The 17,353-nt window shown below is 35.4% G+C and overlaps 1 protein-coding gene and 1 long non-coding RNA gene across 7 annotated transcripts in view; one reads left to right on the forward strand and one right to left on the reverse strand.

Moving 5' to 3' along the window:
- The window catches only part of GPC6 (glypican 6), a 1,082,045-nt gene that overhangs the window by 529,043 nt on the left and 535,649 nt on the right, over nt 1–17,353 (forward strand). The window lies entirely within an intron of this gene.
- LOC111091682 overlaps nt 1–17,353 on the reverse strand; it is a 54,605-nt gene that overhangs the window by 33,627 nt on the left and 3,625 nt on the right. For 4 of the 5 annotated variants that reach the window (XR_005376469.1, XR_005376470.1, XR_005376468.1 and 1 more), the window contains exons 2-3: nt 12,352–12,443; nt 1,009–1,164 (exon numbers count right to left, since the gene is read on the reverse strand). This is a non-coding gene — a long non-coding RNA (uncharacterized LOC111091682). The remainder of the gene's footprint in view (nt 1–1,008; nt 1,165–12,351; nt 12,444–17,353) is intronic. The other variant, XR_005376473.1, reaches the window with a different exon arrangement.

Raw genomic sequence — 17,353 nt, forward strand, 5'->3', positions numbered from 1 at the left:
TATCATTTTAGGGGGCATGGTGTGAAATGGGTCTTTGGCTCTCACAAACTTTGAGGTACAATTAAAAGTGCATTGGCACTGATGTGAATTCCCAAGCCCGATAACCTTCCCTCATCATGATATACCTTTGACAGCCACTGATACCCATCAAGGTCTTCCCAGTCCTTCTAGATGAATCTAGAATATTGGCAAATAGGTGCCCCCTCCCACCTCACCATTTTCCCTGCTCTGCTGCTGTTCCTAAGCCAGGGCGGGAGTGGGGGTGGTGGGGAGGGGAGGTGCAGGGGTCAGTTTACAGCCATCGCTGCTGTCACCTCCTCCATGGGCTTCTCTGGATTCTGTTTCTTGGTGTTCGCAGTTCTGTACTGTCTTTGGGTAGAAACAGAGTTGCAGCCCCTCGGCTGTTACCGTCCAGGGGCTAGACTGATTAGTCAAGCAGAGATAATACCCCTCTCCCTACCTTAGAGGCCCAAGTGAGTCTCACAGTCTCCTAAAAGAAAAGAGCTTCTCAGCTTCCCTTTAGATCCCCTTTTCTTCCTTAACCTCAGATCTCTTCCCTGAGGCCAACCTCAACATAAACACTCTTTGGCCTCTAAATTCCTGGCTTTTCCCAGACACCCCTCCATGAAACTGTTCTTGAAGATAGCTGTGCCTCCTTCCCTGAGCTTATCACCTCTGGCAAGTGGCCCACCAGGGTTTTAATCAGACATAAGTAAACTCAGTCCCTGTTTAGGCTCAGCTGGCACTCACAGGACCTGTCTATTTTTGTCTTAAAAAAAGAGAAAAATAACTTTTTTTTTTTTTTTTTTTTGTAAAATCAGCTTTGGACTAGATTCTCGAAAGCCTCTTTGAGTTAGTTACTCTATATTTTCATCTGGCCACCTTTCTATCATTTTCCTAAATTAAATGGAGCACCCCTCCCCTCTTGTGTTGTAAGTTGCCCCTGGATTTCCACACAGACCCACAAGGAATAATAGAGGTACAAGCCTATAATAACTTGAAACTTACTTGGAATATTGTCAGTCCTGGTTTTCAGATTGTTTCTGTTTTTCTTCAAGTGTGCCCATTGTTTTGTATTTTTGTTTTGGGTTGTTTTGGTTTTGCTTCTGTCTTTTAGTTGTTTTTGTTTTTGGACATCAGTTGTTCCATTGACATCAAGCCTGGCTTTGAAATTCAGATAAGAAGAGATGACTTTCCTCATGGGAGGACTAAAACTAATTGATAAATTGTTACTGTGCTACCTTTTAGGGCATGATCTACAATTAAAATACACACACAGAAAGGACATTAAAGAATGTGATAGATCGGATTCAACCTCTTAAAACAAAGAAATTCAGAATTAATGCTCAAATCTAAAGTCAAATATGCAATATTAAGTTTCGTAAAGTATTTTGCTCTTGAGGAAAACATTAGCTAATGCCTAGATCTGAAAAATACCATAGCAAGATATATAACAAAAGCCCAGATTTGCCTTTTTTTATTCATCTCATTTTCATACAAATATATAGTTTTATATACTTACGATAAGAAGAAGGGTTTAAAACCAAACAGTCTAATGTTGTTTCTGTCTTTGTATAGCTGATATTGACTGATGGTCATATTCAAACCAATTCAGAAGAAATGCTTCCTCATTCCCTGAGCTCTGAAGATTTATGAATTTGACTTTGACATCAACAACTATGTAGCATTTAATACCAAATCAAATGCAACATCAAATTGCCTTGTATTCATTTCATTTAAGTGAATTTGCAGATTTATGGCTGACTGGCACAGCTCCAGAGAACCAGGGAAAGGACAATCATAGCAGGTGATTGTAGGAAGGGAAAATGAAGTAAATATCTGGGAATTAATTACTTGTAAGGTTAAGGTCCATTTTGGAAAAAGTCAGGAGCAATTTATTCTGCAAACAATTTGCAAGCATCCAGAGTACAACAAAGTAGCAGGTAACATGGATTTCTCAAAAACAAACCATGCCAAACAAAACTAATTACCTTCTTTGACAAAGTGACAGAATCTATAGACTGGAAGACCCACTGGTCAGAGCTCAGTTTAACCCATTGCACAATTATCAATTCTATTTCACGTGGAAAGATCATTGACAAACTTACAAAAAAAAAATGGCTTGGGGACATCTGGGTGACTCAGCGGTTGAGCGTCTGCCTTTGGCTCAGGGTGTGATCCTGGGGTCCGGATCCAGTCCCACATCAGGCTCCTCACAGAGAGCCTGCTTCTCCCTCTGCCTGTGTCTCTGCCTCTCTCTGTGTGTCTCTCATGAATAAATAAATAAAATCATAAAAAAAATGGGTTAGGTGAAATAATTGTCAGATAGATAGTGAACTATTGGCAAAATGTTCTTAGGATTGGTGAATAAATAGTATATGAACAAATTTGTGGTTATTTAGAAGTCTTACACAGTTTTGATTGTAGTTTAATTTTTTTTTTCATGAATCCAAGAATGGATTCATGAAAGAATGTAAAACATGTTCAGTGGTTTGAAACAAAGTCAGCTTTTTGGAATATCTTTGCCAAACTGTCTGAATAGAAGATAGAGAATCCAAAATGACTTTTAACAAATTAGAATTGTATTCTAATTGGGAAGGAATAATGTTTAGTGCTAAAAAAAATAGTGTCCAAGAGGGGAAAAAAATGAAATCCCATAAATACAAAACGTGAAAATGAAGCTGTTTGCATTAGTATCAATTACTTGCTCTGCTTTTTTTGTTTGTTGCATCTCTGCCCCAGACCACACTACCTGTTGAAAGGGAAAGATATAGGGCTCATTTGAGCTAATCTTGTCACCATCATATATCAACACTGTCATTTGATTACTGAAAAGGTGAAATCTTTTTATCCATTCAGTGAAGGGGTGTTACTTTGAAGCTTTAGTCACTGAATGACTATAAATAGAGAGATATGGCAATAAAGCTGTGTGTATACCCAATTATAGAAGGAGTATAGTTGATTAGCTCAAAAGAAAATAAGGGATACACAATTTTTTTACAAGAATATGGTTAATTTTCCACTAAGTTATCTTTTTTGATCAAAGATATCATGCAACAATTAATGCATTTCATCTGTGTCTGCCACCAAATAATTTTTTGACCTCAATAAAAATACTTCATAAGAGGTGTGCCTGAGTGGCTCAGTCAGTTATATGTCTGCCTTCAGCTCAGGTCATGATCTCAGGTCCTGGGATTGAGCCCCACGCTGGGTTTCCTGCTCAGTGGGGAGTCTGCTTCTCTCTTTGCCCCTCCCCCCCTCCACTTGTGTTCTCTCTCCCTCTCAATAAATAAGTAAAATCTTCAAAAAAAAAAAAAAAAAAAAAAACCACATTGATAGCAATTACTGGGAATCATAATTCTCTTGCTTTTGCCAGAAGTCAGGAACATAATCATATGCCAATTACTCTTGGTGCTTCATCTAGAAAATGGCAATATTCACAGTACTTTCTCATAGGATGTTATGAAGATCACATGATATATACTATGTAATTATGAGAGTGTCTGGCACATGGGAAACACTATATAACTGTCAGCTATTTTTTGTACTTTCTCAAGAACAAAAAAAAATTGCTAATAATAATCATGATCCTTAGTATCCATTTAAAATCTATCTAGGTGTATAAGAGATGAACATTATTTTTTCTCTAGCTGAAGGCAGATGCTTAACTGACTGAGCCACCCAGATGCCCTTCTAAACATAGACAACAGTCTTTTTAACTATGGCATGATATATGTCCAGTCTAGCTTAGTGGTTTCTGTGTCTCAGTACAAAATAACAATGTTAACATGATCAATTTCATATTACTAAATAAATGAAAAAATATGCAGTGATCATTCTAAGAATTTTTAAAAGGAAACAACATCTTTAAAATAATAGAATTAACATTGTCTAATTTTGCATAACCTCTGTGGAGAAGGTAGTCTCAGATTTATTTTTAATAAGACCTTGTTTGAAATATTCTTCAGCAGCATTATTGAAATAAAAGAGCAAACATCCTAGCTAAATATTTTATTTTAAATATACAATTTATTCTAATTGTTTCATTTCAAAAGCCTTATTTAATTAGTCAATCACAGTAAGAATAGTTATGATTGATTGAAAAATATTTCAGGGAAAATGGTTTTGTGTGGTATTGAAAATATTAGTAATCACAGAGTTTTCTTTTAATGAAACAACATTTACATTTTTAAGAATTTTTTATAATTTCAATATATAGGTACAATTTTAACTTTCTTGCTTTATATAAATTTATCTGTAAAACTTCTAAATGAATAAAACTTTTGTACTACTTTGCAAAATATGTCATTATTTAAGCATGGAAATTAATTTTAAAAGTGAGTACACCCTATGTATTATCAGTGTCATGTGCAGGGGTTTAAAATTATCAATGTTATTTAAATTTGAATATTTTACCTTCCATGGTAATGTGCTAATGTTATCCATATAGGTGAGTAATATATTTTAGGAGCATCTTAACATGAAATGCTCTTTGGTTTCCTTACTTATTTTCTCATTAGGAGGTCACTACAAGTTTATCCATGGCAGAGGTAAATTTAAATAATGAGAAGATAATGGACAGGAGAAATACTTGAAGCTTTTGTAAGGGTTACTCATTGCTCTTAGAGGGAGATTTTAGTCCTGTCTTTTTCTTCATATGTATGCAGTTCTTATTTTTTATTTATTTTGTTGATTAATATTCCTTGACTTTTATTTCTAAGAAAATCTTTAACAGACATCTACATAATATTATTCAAAAAGCACCATATGTTTAACTTTTGATTTCAAGTTCCAGTAGGCATTTATTTGAAATGGAAATCTCTGAATAATCTTTTAGAATTTACGCTCCAGCATCACAATGCTGGCAGTTATACTAAGTCATTGATATTGTCAGCATGGTCAGTCTTGATTTATCTTTCTAGTATATTAGGTATAATGTAAGCGAATTAGAATTATTGGCCAATAGAGTTTTTGTCACATATGCTGAAATAATGTTATACTCAACTTTTTCTGTTTCTATCTTGGAACTGGCTTTTGGGGCCCACTTAATTTGACATATTTGGCAGACTGAACCAGAACCTAGCTTGGAAAGACACAAAAACTACATGGGCAAATGATCTGCCAAGTGACCCATGAACAAAAGCGAGATTGGGTTGCCCTTTGAAATAAACCTATTTGAATTTTATTATCTCTAGAGCACCTTGTGTCTCTAATCTTGTGAAAGGTTAGTATTCCATCCATCAGAACAAGATTAGAGTGCTGGTTGGTGTCTGCTCTTGGTGATAACTGAATGCAGCAGTTGGAGCTGGAGGAAGAAGATTCATTACCATCAGCAGTTCAAAAAGGAAAGGGGAAATAGGCATAGAGGGTCACATTTACAACATAAGCCACATATTCCTAGGTCAGGGTATTTAAAACCAAACCAAACACAAAAGACTACTATGTTGGAGAAGCTTTGCAGAGCCCTTTAAATCTGCAAAAAGCAGAGCTTTTTTAAGACTACACTTTATAGAAATTACCAATTTCTGATATGTAGATAGATGCCTTATTGAAAACCATTGCTAATTGCTTTGGGGAAGATTTTATGACATACATCAGAATAAAAATAAGAATGATATCATACCACTGTATAACATATGGCTAATAACAACAAACACATGTTATAAAACATCCAATAAAGTCTAAAATAATAAGCTTGTGGGATGAATAAAAATTCTTAAAGATTACTCAACTGAATATCTTCTTTTGAGTACTTTTATGTATGACCTATATAATATAGGAGTTGAAATATAAATAATATGAAAGTTACTTGTAAACTTAAAATATGCCAATGGATCAAAGTAAGCATGTTGCTTATCCTGGATAAGGACTGTGAAATTTGATTTTAGCACTGTGAAAAATAAGATGCACATATTCACCATTGTACAGTTTCTCAAAAGATATTGTCATTCACAAATTGATACTTTATGATGTCTTTAATAATGATTGTTTTCATTTGTTGCATTTCAACTGATTGATGTTATGAAAGTAAAATTGGCATCAAATAGCATGAGATTAATGAATTCAATATTTTTTCTTTAGGAAGAACCTGTTAAATGGCAAAGTAAAGCTCATCACTGTTAAGCAAATTTAGATCAATGTTAAATTAATTCGTTTGCATTTATACCTTAGATAATAATGTCTTACTATGTACCTATACTGGGATATCTATTATTTATTTTCTCATCGAAGTGGATAATTACCTTTGAATTAAACATCTATGATGTCTAAGTGGGGCTGATGTTAATTACCTCTTGACAAATTTAAGAAATAAAATGATTCCTAACACATGACTTGGGGAAGCAGTGCACCTTTAAGTGTTATCCGAGAAGCTCTGATAATGGACAATGGAATTTTATTGGTTACTGATTACATCAGTTTGAGAAATCCTTTCTCCATCTAGAAATAGACAGAAATTATCTATATTTTTAAAAATATTCATTTGAATACCAAAAATGTTATTATCAGTGAATAACTGCCTAACCTTACTGGACCATTATTTTACAGCCAGCATGCTGTGTCTGAGACTACTCTCCCTCTCTTTCTCTTTTAGTTAATTAAGTCCTTCTTACTAACCAGCATGAATATACTAGATATAGAGTCAAGAGACTCAAATTCTATCTCTGTTAATTTGTTTATAAATTTTGTAATTTTTTAGTAAATTTCTTATTTGTTTTCTGTCCTCTCCAGCCTTTTTTTTTTTTCTTTTTTTTTTTTTTTGGTCTTAATTATTGGACTTCCCTTTTTAGGTTTATTAGATATAATAATTTCATTCTATATTTTTATGATTTTTTGGTTTATATTTTTAAATAGATTCTTTCCGCCATCACCAACGAGCATTTATGTGTTTAAAAGATCTTTTTATGTTAAAATAATACCTATATTTTAATTATGAAAGTGATTTATAGTCACTGTAGAAACTTTAGAAAAGTAAGCAGTGTAGAAAGAAGAAAATACAAAAACATAACATTTTGCCCATTGTAAACTATTTTTATATGTGTGTTCTTATTTGTGTATACATATATCTTTTAACAAAATTGAGATTGTATTGGATATATATTTTCATATCATTTTCTATCTCAGCTTTTTCCATCATCATGTCTTCTACTGAAAGTAGATTTGCTGTAAATCTTGTAATGTTTATGTTTTAAGAGTCTTCAGTTAAATAGACTTTTTCAAAATACTATACCTAATTTTGTATTTGTAATTTTGTATCTCACACATCTGTTAAAGAGGGTCTCTAAATTGTATAAGCTTCCCTCCTCATAGAAACTATAGGTATTTTCCTGAAGCCAGATTGTCTGGGTTTGCAATCCCAGCTACATCACCTGTTAGCTCTGTACCTTCAAAGCTACTCAGCTTTCTGCACCTCTATTTCCTCAAATGTAAAATTCAGATGATAATAATCACTATCTCATAGGGATGCTGATACGATTAAATTAGTTAACACATGAGAAGTCCTTGGAATAGTAGCTAACTTAGTGTTTGGTAAGTGTTAGCTTTTAAATATTTTAAAAACATAACTTTATATATAACATAATATTTTACATTGTGAATATGTCCTTCCTTGAGGATTTTTAAATTATTTCCCTTTTCTGCTATCATAAATAATAAGATAAGAGGAATGTTTTTGTACACAAATCTTTGACCTTATCTTTGGAATTGAACCATTTCCTTTTATTAGTGTTCTTTTCTACTGAAACATCCTAAATTTCACTTTTTCTTTTAAAAAAAAGTAAATTGGATCTTCTAGGTGGCTCGGTCAGTTAAGCATCCGACTCTTGATTTTGGCTCAGGTTATGATCTCGGGGTCGTGGGATCAAGCCCCACTCCCTCTCAAAAGATTCTCTCTCTCAAAATACATACATACATACATACATACATACATACATACTTCAGTAATAGATATTAAAATAGTTAAGATTCTTCTTGTACAAAATATATGTAATTAAAGACAACTCAAAAACAAAGGTGGCATATAGCAGAATATATTAATATATATTGTTTTTCAATTTCTTCTTTTAAAACTCATACTTGGTACTGACTCTTGCTTTCATTTTAATTTAGATGTCTCTTGAGTATAGTAAACTTGTTATTCTGAGACTTTTCATATCTTTTCAGCAATGCAGGTTTTTGATGAACCCAAAATGATATAACTTAACAATTTAACATTAAATTAGGCTATAATACTTTCATTACAAATTTAATTTTTTTCATTACAAATTTTATAATTAACTGTGCTTTTACAACTCAGCATTTCCCAATACACTCCACTTTTGCCTTCTGTTATCTGCGTTATCTACCCAGCCCCTAGTTACTTTGGTAAGCATTCCCTCTCCCTTTGGCTTTAATTAGGTCAGGTGTTACCAGACTCGCTTCCTTTCTCTTCCCAGGCAACACCTTTCCTCATTCATCATGGAGTAAGCTCTTTGTGCTATTGTCGAGGAAGGCAGAGGGTACCTCGGAAGGGAGTGGTAGGTGCTGGAAAAGAAAAAAGAGATACAAGGAAGAGGTGAAAAAACTGGCACACTCTTATCCCCCAAGACCTCGGCTACTGCCCCTCACATACTTTTCACATTTTGACCAATGATCTGCTTTCTTCTGGAGACCAGAACATCAGTTGTCTACCAATGTGAGATAGGAGAAGAGGGAACAAACGTGAAGGAAGGGGAGAACCAGGACTGATGTGTAATATCATCATTCCTTCTTCCCTGCCCATATATCCACTACCACTGCATTGATGAAAATAAAGTATTGGAGAATAGAAAGAGCTGCACCTTGAGATCAATGGGGAAACTTAAAGATATCCTGATACCTGGATCTCATTCCCAGGATCTCATTCCCAGGGATTATGATTTAATTTAGTCTGGAATGCAACCTGGCCCTCAAGATTTTTTTAAGTGGTTTTAATGGGCAATTGGTGAGAACCAATTAATTTTATGAAGAAGAGAAGTCGATGTCATTTGGCTGTTCTTCCTTACTCTCCTTAAGCACTGACACAATCTCTTGTTGCAATAACTCCAAGTCCTTATCACTGACGTTTCACTTATGCATTCGTTTTGGCCCCACTTCCCAGAGTCCTCCCCTGGTGTTTTGGTATTAGCAGATGTTTTTCCACCCCTGGCACAAGGAGGTAGTGGGTGAAGAAGTAAAGGGAGCTGGACAAACAACTGGGATTGTGAATGGAAAAATATATGATCCAAATTTGGAAACCTAAAAAAAAAAATCTTTTTTTTTCAGTTAAGTCAAACAAAATGTTGGGAATGATTTTAAAATCTATAATTTTGGTGCCTCATGAGTTAAACACGTTGTGGGTCATATCATCCCTGAACGAAAAATGGGTTGTGGGCCAGGCCTAAAAGTGTTGTCTGTAGGCCAAGACTAAGGAGCTGTGCAATGATGAAAGTGAACTCAGAAAGCATCTCAGCTTTTAATTTCATATGCACTGCTTAGAGTGAGATGGAAACACCGTCTGCAGGCTCAAAACAGTTGTTTGCACTTGGCAGCAACCGTCAGCAGATTTCAAATTTAATTCATGATTCTCGGAATTAATAGTTTATCTATACCACCTTGTGAACATAAATGGCCTAATCAGTCTTTCTCACTTTAAAAGACATCTTCTGGAAAAATAACCTACCAAGAAATGAAACATTTATCAAACTAATGTGTAAAGGATCACTAAGTATAGGAGAAAAAAAAAAGTTTAACCTTGGGAAATGTGTGTTCAAGCCAACAATTTCTGTAAACTACCTTATTGCTTCAAATCTCCCTGTATCAGCCAATTACATAGGTGCTGCTTCCCAGAGAACTTTCCTTTTGAAACTGAATTACACCCCTGGATCTACAAAGGAATTTGTTCTCTTCAGGTGACTTAATGGTTTTAAATTGAAGGATTTTGCAAGACATTGATTATTTTTAATAAACACTCATGATGACTTTTCACTAAAATTTTCTTCATGGAAACATCTAGTTGATTAGATTAGATGCATTAGAAAAATATAAAGTGATGATGTCCAATTGACCTGAATAATGCATTTAAAAAGGCATTGTTATATTCCTGGTTTCCTTGATTGATGAGTTAGGAGTAGTTCTCTAGACCCCTTATGTTTCCACTTATTTAAGATCTAACTTATAAGAGTTTCTAACACACAATGGGAGTAATATAATAAAAATAACCTTTGGATTCACATAGCGAGAAATTTTTAAATTATGTATTATAATATTTTTTGACAGTAGATATATTTATTATTTTCTGAAAATAATTCTTCTAGATTTATGGTGAGTGTTTTATTATATATAGGGCCTTGTAAAATGTTAAAGGAGATTTGAAATTTTTATTTTTATTAGTTACATTAAAGAGAAAGTTTAAAAACTATGAAATTTTCTTTATAATTTTATTGGTGTTATTTTTTTTCTTTCCCTTTTTCATTTCATACTGTCTATTTTATTTTATTTTTTTTAATTTTTTTTTAAATTTATTTATGATAGGCACACAGTGAGAGAGAGAGAGAGGCAGAGACACAGGCAGAGGGAGAAGCAGGCTCCATGCACCGGGAGCCCGACGTGGGATTCGATCCCTGGTCTCCAGGATCGCACCCTGGGCCAAAGGCAGGCGCCAAACCGCTGCGCCACCCAGGGATCCCCATACTGTCTATTTTATATGTCAGGTTTACTGTGGGATTTTCTCCTCGTGAAAATCTCCAGGGGCTCATTAAACCACAACATTAAAGAAAATTTAGGGGCATCTACTTTAAAAATCACTAAAGTCACTTCAATTGTCTAAATCATTTAAGTGATTTAAGAATTTACTTTTGGATTTTAGTTACTTTGCAAGGAAATATAAAGAGAAGAATGGGCTGCAGGTCTGTCAAAGCAAATTTTAACATAAAAGATAAAAATAATGGAGAAAAAGAACTTTTATTCTACTACTTAGAGATAACAGACTAATAATTAAATTGTCTTCCTGCCTACAATAAATTAAAGGCTTGATACATTATGTTGAACTTATTTATCTCCAAACATTTCACTTACAATTTTGACCCTTCATGCCAGGGATTGGCAAATTTTTCTGTAAAGGCACAGATATTAAATATTTGGAGTACTTTGAACCACATAAGCTCTCTGCTGCTAATTCTTCTTTTTTAACATTGGCATTTTATTTGGTTTTATTCAAGCATTTAAATATATAGGTGAGGGATCCTTGGGTGGCTCCGCGGTTTAGCGCCTGCCTTTGGCCCAGGGCGTGATCCTGGAGACCCGGGATCGAATCCCACGTCGGGCTCCTGGTGCATGGAGCCTGCTTCTCCCTCTGCCTATGTCTCTGCCTCTCTCTCTCTCTGTGTGACTATCATAAATAAATAAAAATTTTAAAAATAAATAAATAAATATATAGGTGAATGTGTTCATGGATGTATATACTTGTTGATAATGTTCACACATTATAAAATAACATATACAATATATGTGTGCATATATCAAAAATGAGGCACATATATAATCAAATAATTTTAGCCTCCTTTTATATGCCTTTCTATGTTCTGTGCACTGTAGCTATAATCCCAGAATCTATTACTGGTTTTCTTCTAATGGAAGCCACCCCTTTGAGGAAGATTTATCAACCTGAGGGATGTATGCCTTCCAGTCTCAGTTATCTACATGAACTAATTAGTATTAGTGGAAAAAGTAGTCACACATGAAAATTATTTGTAGTAAATAATTTAGATTTGACTTTAGAATGCATTTAGCAATTTATGTTTATGTATAGTTTTACCCAGTGTCTTTTGAGTTTATTATGTTTTCTTTTTTTTTTTTTAAGATTTTATTTATTTATTCATGATTGACAGAGAGAGAGAGAGGAGAGAGAGGGAGAGAAAGAGGCAGAGACACAGGCAGAGGAAGAAGCAGGCTCCATGCAGGGAGCCCAACGTGGGACTGGATCCCGGGACTCCAGGATCATGCCCTGGGCTGAAGGCGGCGCTAAACCACTGGGACCGAGGGGTCCCCTTATTATGTTTTCCAGTAATTATTCAGATCACAGTGTGAAAGTTTGACTTATAATAAACTACAAAGCCACCCCACCCCATTCTTTCTTACAGTTCATCCTTTCTGCTAATGGTTTGGAGCTCTGGGTTGTATACTACTGGACTGATGTAGGGCAGCTTGCTTCTTTCTGAGTCTTAGTTTCCTCATCTGCAAAATTTAGATACACTAATACCAAATTTGCATAAAGTGTATGTAAAGCCCATAAAACCATATTTTACATTGTGCATGATGCTCATTAACATCAGGTAACTGTTTAGGCCATATCTCTACCTATGTTTGAAATGATCATGATGGTAATTTGATTGTTTCAAATCCATTTGTCCTCTTCATTTAAGGTTCGATATCTTGACTTTCCTCCAAAACTGTAACAGAAGCAAGTGGAAATAATGAAGATATTATGTTACCTTTATCGATTGCATCTTAAAACAGTTTGTGTTGGGGATGGGGAGCTCTTATAGAAGTGACAGAAATTTGGCTATATAATCCCTCAAACAGGAAAGATGTAGATTCTATTATTAGAATCACTTTGAAATTATATAGCCTATTAATTCCTGGGATGAAGTGACTGAACAAATCATAATGCTTATTATGATATAATAAATTTAATCTATAGAAACATACACATGCACACACAGCAAGAGAAAGTATGAATTAAGAGATAAAGAAGTCATAAATAATAAAAGAATTTTGCTTACAGCAACATTGTCTCCTAATAGGCTCTTTTTAAAATAAATTGTTATTTTGAAAATCATTTTATGTAATTTCAACCTCATAATTTTTAAAAATGTATACTGAGGGTATCCATTACTTAAAGAAAAGCACAATTGATATTTAGGAAAAACTGCTAAGATAATATAATAGGGTATCTATTATAGATTCAAAAGTGGCTTGGGAGTTAATTCAAACATAGAATGCAAGGCATTGGCTAGGAGAAGTATGCAAGTGAACATGAATGCAGTCAGCTTGGTGAGATCACAGGCTATGGGGTCAAGGCCCAGCAGGGCCAGCAGCAGGAGAGGCCGTAATGAAGCCAAGTAAAGCATGGCTCGAGACAGACAGAACTGCATCAGAAAGGAAGTGAGGGTCTGGTAAGGCAGTCTTGATAATGAACATATTTTTGGACAGGGGCCATGAGGCCTTCTAGGTATAGATGTACAGGAACTTGGAGCATGGGAGGTTTTGAATGTTTATGTGTCTATTACCTACAAGAGTTTAGCGGATGTCAGGATGCCTTATCTGTTATGTCCTGCTCTACAATGGGCTGTAGCATCTCTCTCCCTCTAAAGTGGGTCCATGAAGTTATCATTATCTAAGAGGGCCCCAGACCAGATAGAGTCAAGGTGCATTTCACTGGATAGTCACATTCCTCCATCTATTTATTCACTCACAAGTCACTGCCTTCTAAGACCCTGCCACAAAACAGGCACCATACACAGAAATGGTAATATTGGCCGCCAACAATTTTACCCACAAATATAATGTGTATTTCAGCTCCTTTAACTGAAAGCACAGTTTCTCAAATTTATCTTGAAAAGAAATGGCATGGCTCTCTCTGTAAATGTCCTGGTATTTTCTCTGAATGTCTGGATATCCTGTTTTTAGGCCTTTAGAATTTATCAGTAGGAGGGTAACACTCTGTAGGTGAATTAAGAGTGGTTTTGTCTCCCCAAGGGATGTTTGGTAACATCTGGAAATGTGTTTGGTTGTCAACACTGCAGGAAGGATGTGCTGTTGGCAGTGAATAGATGGAGGCCAGGGATGCTATTTAATATCCTGCAGTGCACAAGACAGACCCACAACACAAAGATTGTCCAGCTCACAATCTCAGCAATGCTAAGGCTGAGACCCCTGATATAGAGGACTACATCCAACTGTCCATGCCACATAGGCTACAACTTGCCAAGGATGACACTTCATGTGGCCATGACTCCTTGAGCAATACCAGTGCTTACTTCTCATAAGGTCTCCTCTCTGGAGAGTGGGAAGAGATAGGCCATTCAGGGACCATGTGTTCTCACCCCCAAAGTCTAATATAGAAGAGAGTAAATGGCACTGTGGTTCTTCCTCCATTAATGCTCCTCATTAAGTCAGCATTTTCTTGATGGTCATATCTTGTTATTATGTAAGCAAGGAGACTTTTGAAAGGGGAAATCCTCTTGTAAGATGTGTCTGAACACTGCTAGGTGTATGCAGAATGAGGAAGGACACCTCTGTTGACTTGTCCTTTAGAAAGACACTGAGGGGGAGAAGCAGGGGCATAGCCTTATTGGGCCTGTGAATCATAACCCTTACTGTCCATCAGCTTTCTGAACCATTTTACCCTCCATGACATCTCCTCTGGGTCTTTCCTTAACCAGAACTTGGATGCTAGGTTGACTGAACTGATTTAACATGCTTTTGGGAAGGGGAGGGTAGAAAGAAAGAGATGAGGAGAGAAATACATTCAACATGAATATATGGGTTTAAAGAAGCAAATGTATGATGCCTGCTTCCCCTGGCAGTTGCCAAGTATAGATGCAATCTCCACTGACCAAAGCTTCTCACACTCGTTGGTTTTTTGTGATCACATGAATGTACACCACCATCGTGAAGTGCTCACTTAAACAGGCCTTTCAATGAGAAGTGTTTTGGAAAGCAGGAGAGTAGGAAAATGGTACAATTTCTAGGTAAATGCTGTACAGCCCTTAACCCAGTCTCCACGCACAGCCCGCCTGTAGTAGTATTAACGAGACATTTCCAGCTTGATTGGGCAAACCTTTTGCAGTTTCTCAAGGCTTCAGATTCCTGGAGAGCCTCTTGTCTGCCTTCCCCCTTCTTGCTGGCACCTCCCTTAGGCCCTGTGCTACCCTTCTATTTTGATCCCATTCATCTGGAGGCTTCATTTGAAGCCTTTCTTAGATATCCTTAGGGCAACTTTTGGCTCCTAGGAGTTGATTTTTACCCCTTAAGAGGCCTCTCCAAGTGATCAGGCGGCTTGCAGACTTTCTTTTTTGCCTTTGGAACAGTGATGGTTTTTATCTACAAGATTGTTCCCCCACTTGAAGCAATCTGCCCCGCAGCAAACAGCTGTCTGCATCCAGATCTCCCCTCTAGATGAATAAAATCCTTCCAGAGGCTAATGCTGGCTGGGAAAAGTGCTTTTGTGCATCTATGAAGCATGACTGAGCCCTAAGCAACAACCTTTGATGTATATTTTGTGAATGGGAAAGAGAAAAAAAAATCAAAAACTTTTTTTTTCCTTCCAAACTGTTTCTTGCAGATGAAAATTTTTGTTGACTGAAGGCTTTACCCAGTGTGAGGTTTGCCCTCACTGATTAAACAAAGATTGGATTGAGATCATTTTTCTCCCTACATTGCTCTTCAATTTCATTCTCTGTGCTATTTGGGCATAATACTTCATCAGCAAAGTGGGTCCGGTAACTGTCTTCCAAATCTCCAATCTTGTTTGGTTTGCTGAGAAACAATTTTCATCCAAGCATAAAATACTTCATTCACAGAGTCAACCTTCAAAAGGTAGAAGTCTAAGTCTATGGGCAGGCTAAAAATGAAATGTGTGTGCTTATCTTTGGAGGACATTAGTTTTGCCTCAGTACCTTGGATCCCCATCTTTCATAAGATCTAAGATCAATGTACCTTAAGGTAGCAACATTTGTCATAATTGCCTGATACATTAGCATCTTTCAATACCAAATATTAACTTTGACTATGAGATCACTAAGCCATATAATGATTTTGAACAAGGAATAATAACTTGACTTTTGAGGACCAGTGAAGCTAATAGCAAACTTTTGAGACAATGACATACCCTTAGACAGATTTTAAATTTAGAATTCTAATGAAATGTTTTCTTGAGCCCTATTTATTGAAATATGAGAACTCGGTTTCATTATTCAATTATGAATAATAATTTAGGCATACAGAAGCAAACCACAAGACACAGTAAGTAAGCAGTCTGTTTTTAACCATTCAGCCTTGAAGCAGGCATAAGGCCAATATTTCATGTTCCCTGTATTAGGGGGGGTAAGCCTAAAGAATGCTACTTCCAGAAAAAGCAAAAAAATAAAAATTTCATCCTCATAGAGAAGCATTTATACTTCCTATCTTTGCAGAGCAATGAGAATCAGAAGATTTTTTTTTTACTTTTTTTTAAAGCTCTTTGAAAATCCAGACCACACTATTGATTACTAACTATTCATTGCTGAAGGCAGTACTCTGTATTCAATAAATTAAGCTTTAATTCCTGAGTCCAACAAAATAATTGACCTCAAAAGGAAGATAAATGAATAGGCTGTCCTGAGCTCATGATTAGAATCCACTTTCCAGTCTCATTATATTAGTATTTTTCAATTCAGTGATTTTTCCATTCTTTTTTAGTTTCGTTCACAATCTTTAACACCTTTCACCCTGCTCCTCTATCAACAAGGCCAAGCTATTTTCATTCTTGGTTGCAGGAATGAAAGGTTATAATATGGTATTTTTATACTTTAGTATTAATATCGATCATTTAATATTTCCATGTTAGGACAAACTAGGTAACTAGTATTTCTAAAAAGTTCTAAAGTGTTCTTGATTACATAAAATACTAAATAACATAGACATATAGCATAAATAAATATTTTGATTAATTGATTCTTTGAAATTTTTGAAAAATTTACCCTATTTGCATCAATACTGATTTTCCATACTGAATCCTTGACGATTAGGGAGGTTTAGTAATGTTTAGCCTGATTTTACATTTGGGAAAAATTAAGATGAAAAATATGGAGTGACTTGTACAAGATCACATTAGGTTAATAAACCATGACTTAGGAAATCCCTCACTTATTGCTGCCATTGTAGCAACAGAATTTCTATGATTAGGAAAGTATATTCTTTTATAGTAAGAAGGTAAACATGTGACTACAGTCCTTTTTAAGGTTTGATGCTTTGGTTTTATTTGAAAACTACTATAAAATAATCTTTATTATTACAGGCAACATTTAATGATCAGAAGAGTGGTTCAGTGTTCTATTATTCAGAATTGAAGTAGTTAAATCAAGGTCTTCTGATAAAGCAGAAATGAGGTGTAACTTCCAAGGAAGCTATAGAGAGATTCATGGCTTTTTCCTTCTATATCTCAGGAGAAAACCCTCCAAGGTTCCAGAAAAAAAGAAATTGTTTGTTTTTGTTTTCCTACTTTGATTCCTTGAAGTGTCCTGGACTTGCTTTGTCCTTGCATTAGCTGAAAGGGGACATGGTATCAGAGAACAAAGAGAAATATGAGAGGTAAAGC

This window comes from Canis lupus, chromosome 22 (genome assembly GCF_011100685.1).
Source record: "Canis lupus familiaris isolate Mischka breed German Shepherd chromosome 22, alternate assembly UU_Cfam_GSD_1.0, whole genome shotgun sequence".
NCBI lineage: Eukaryota > Metazoa > Chordata > Mammalia > Carnivora > Canidae > Canis > Canis lupus.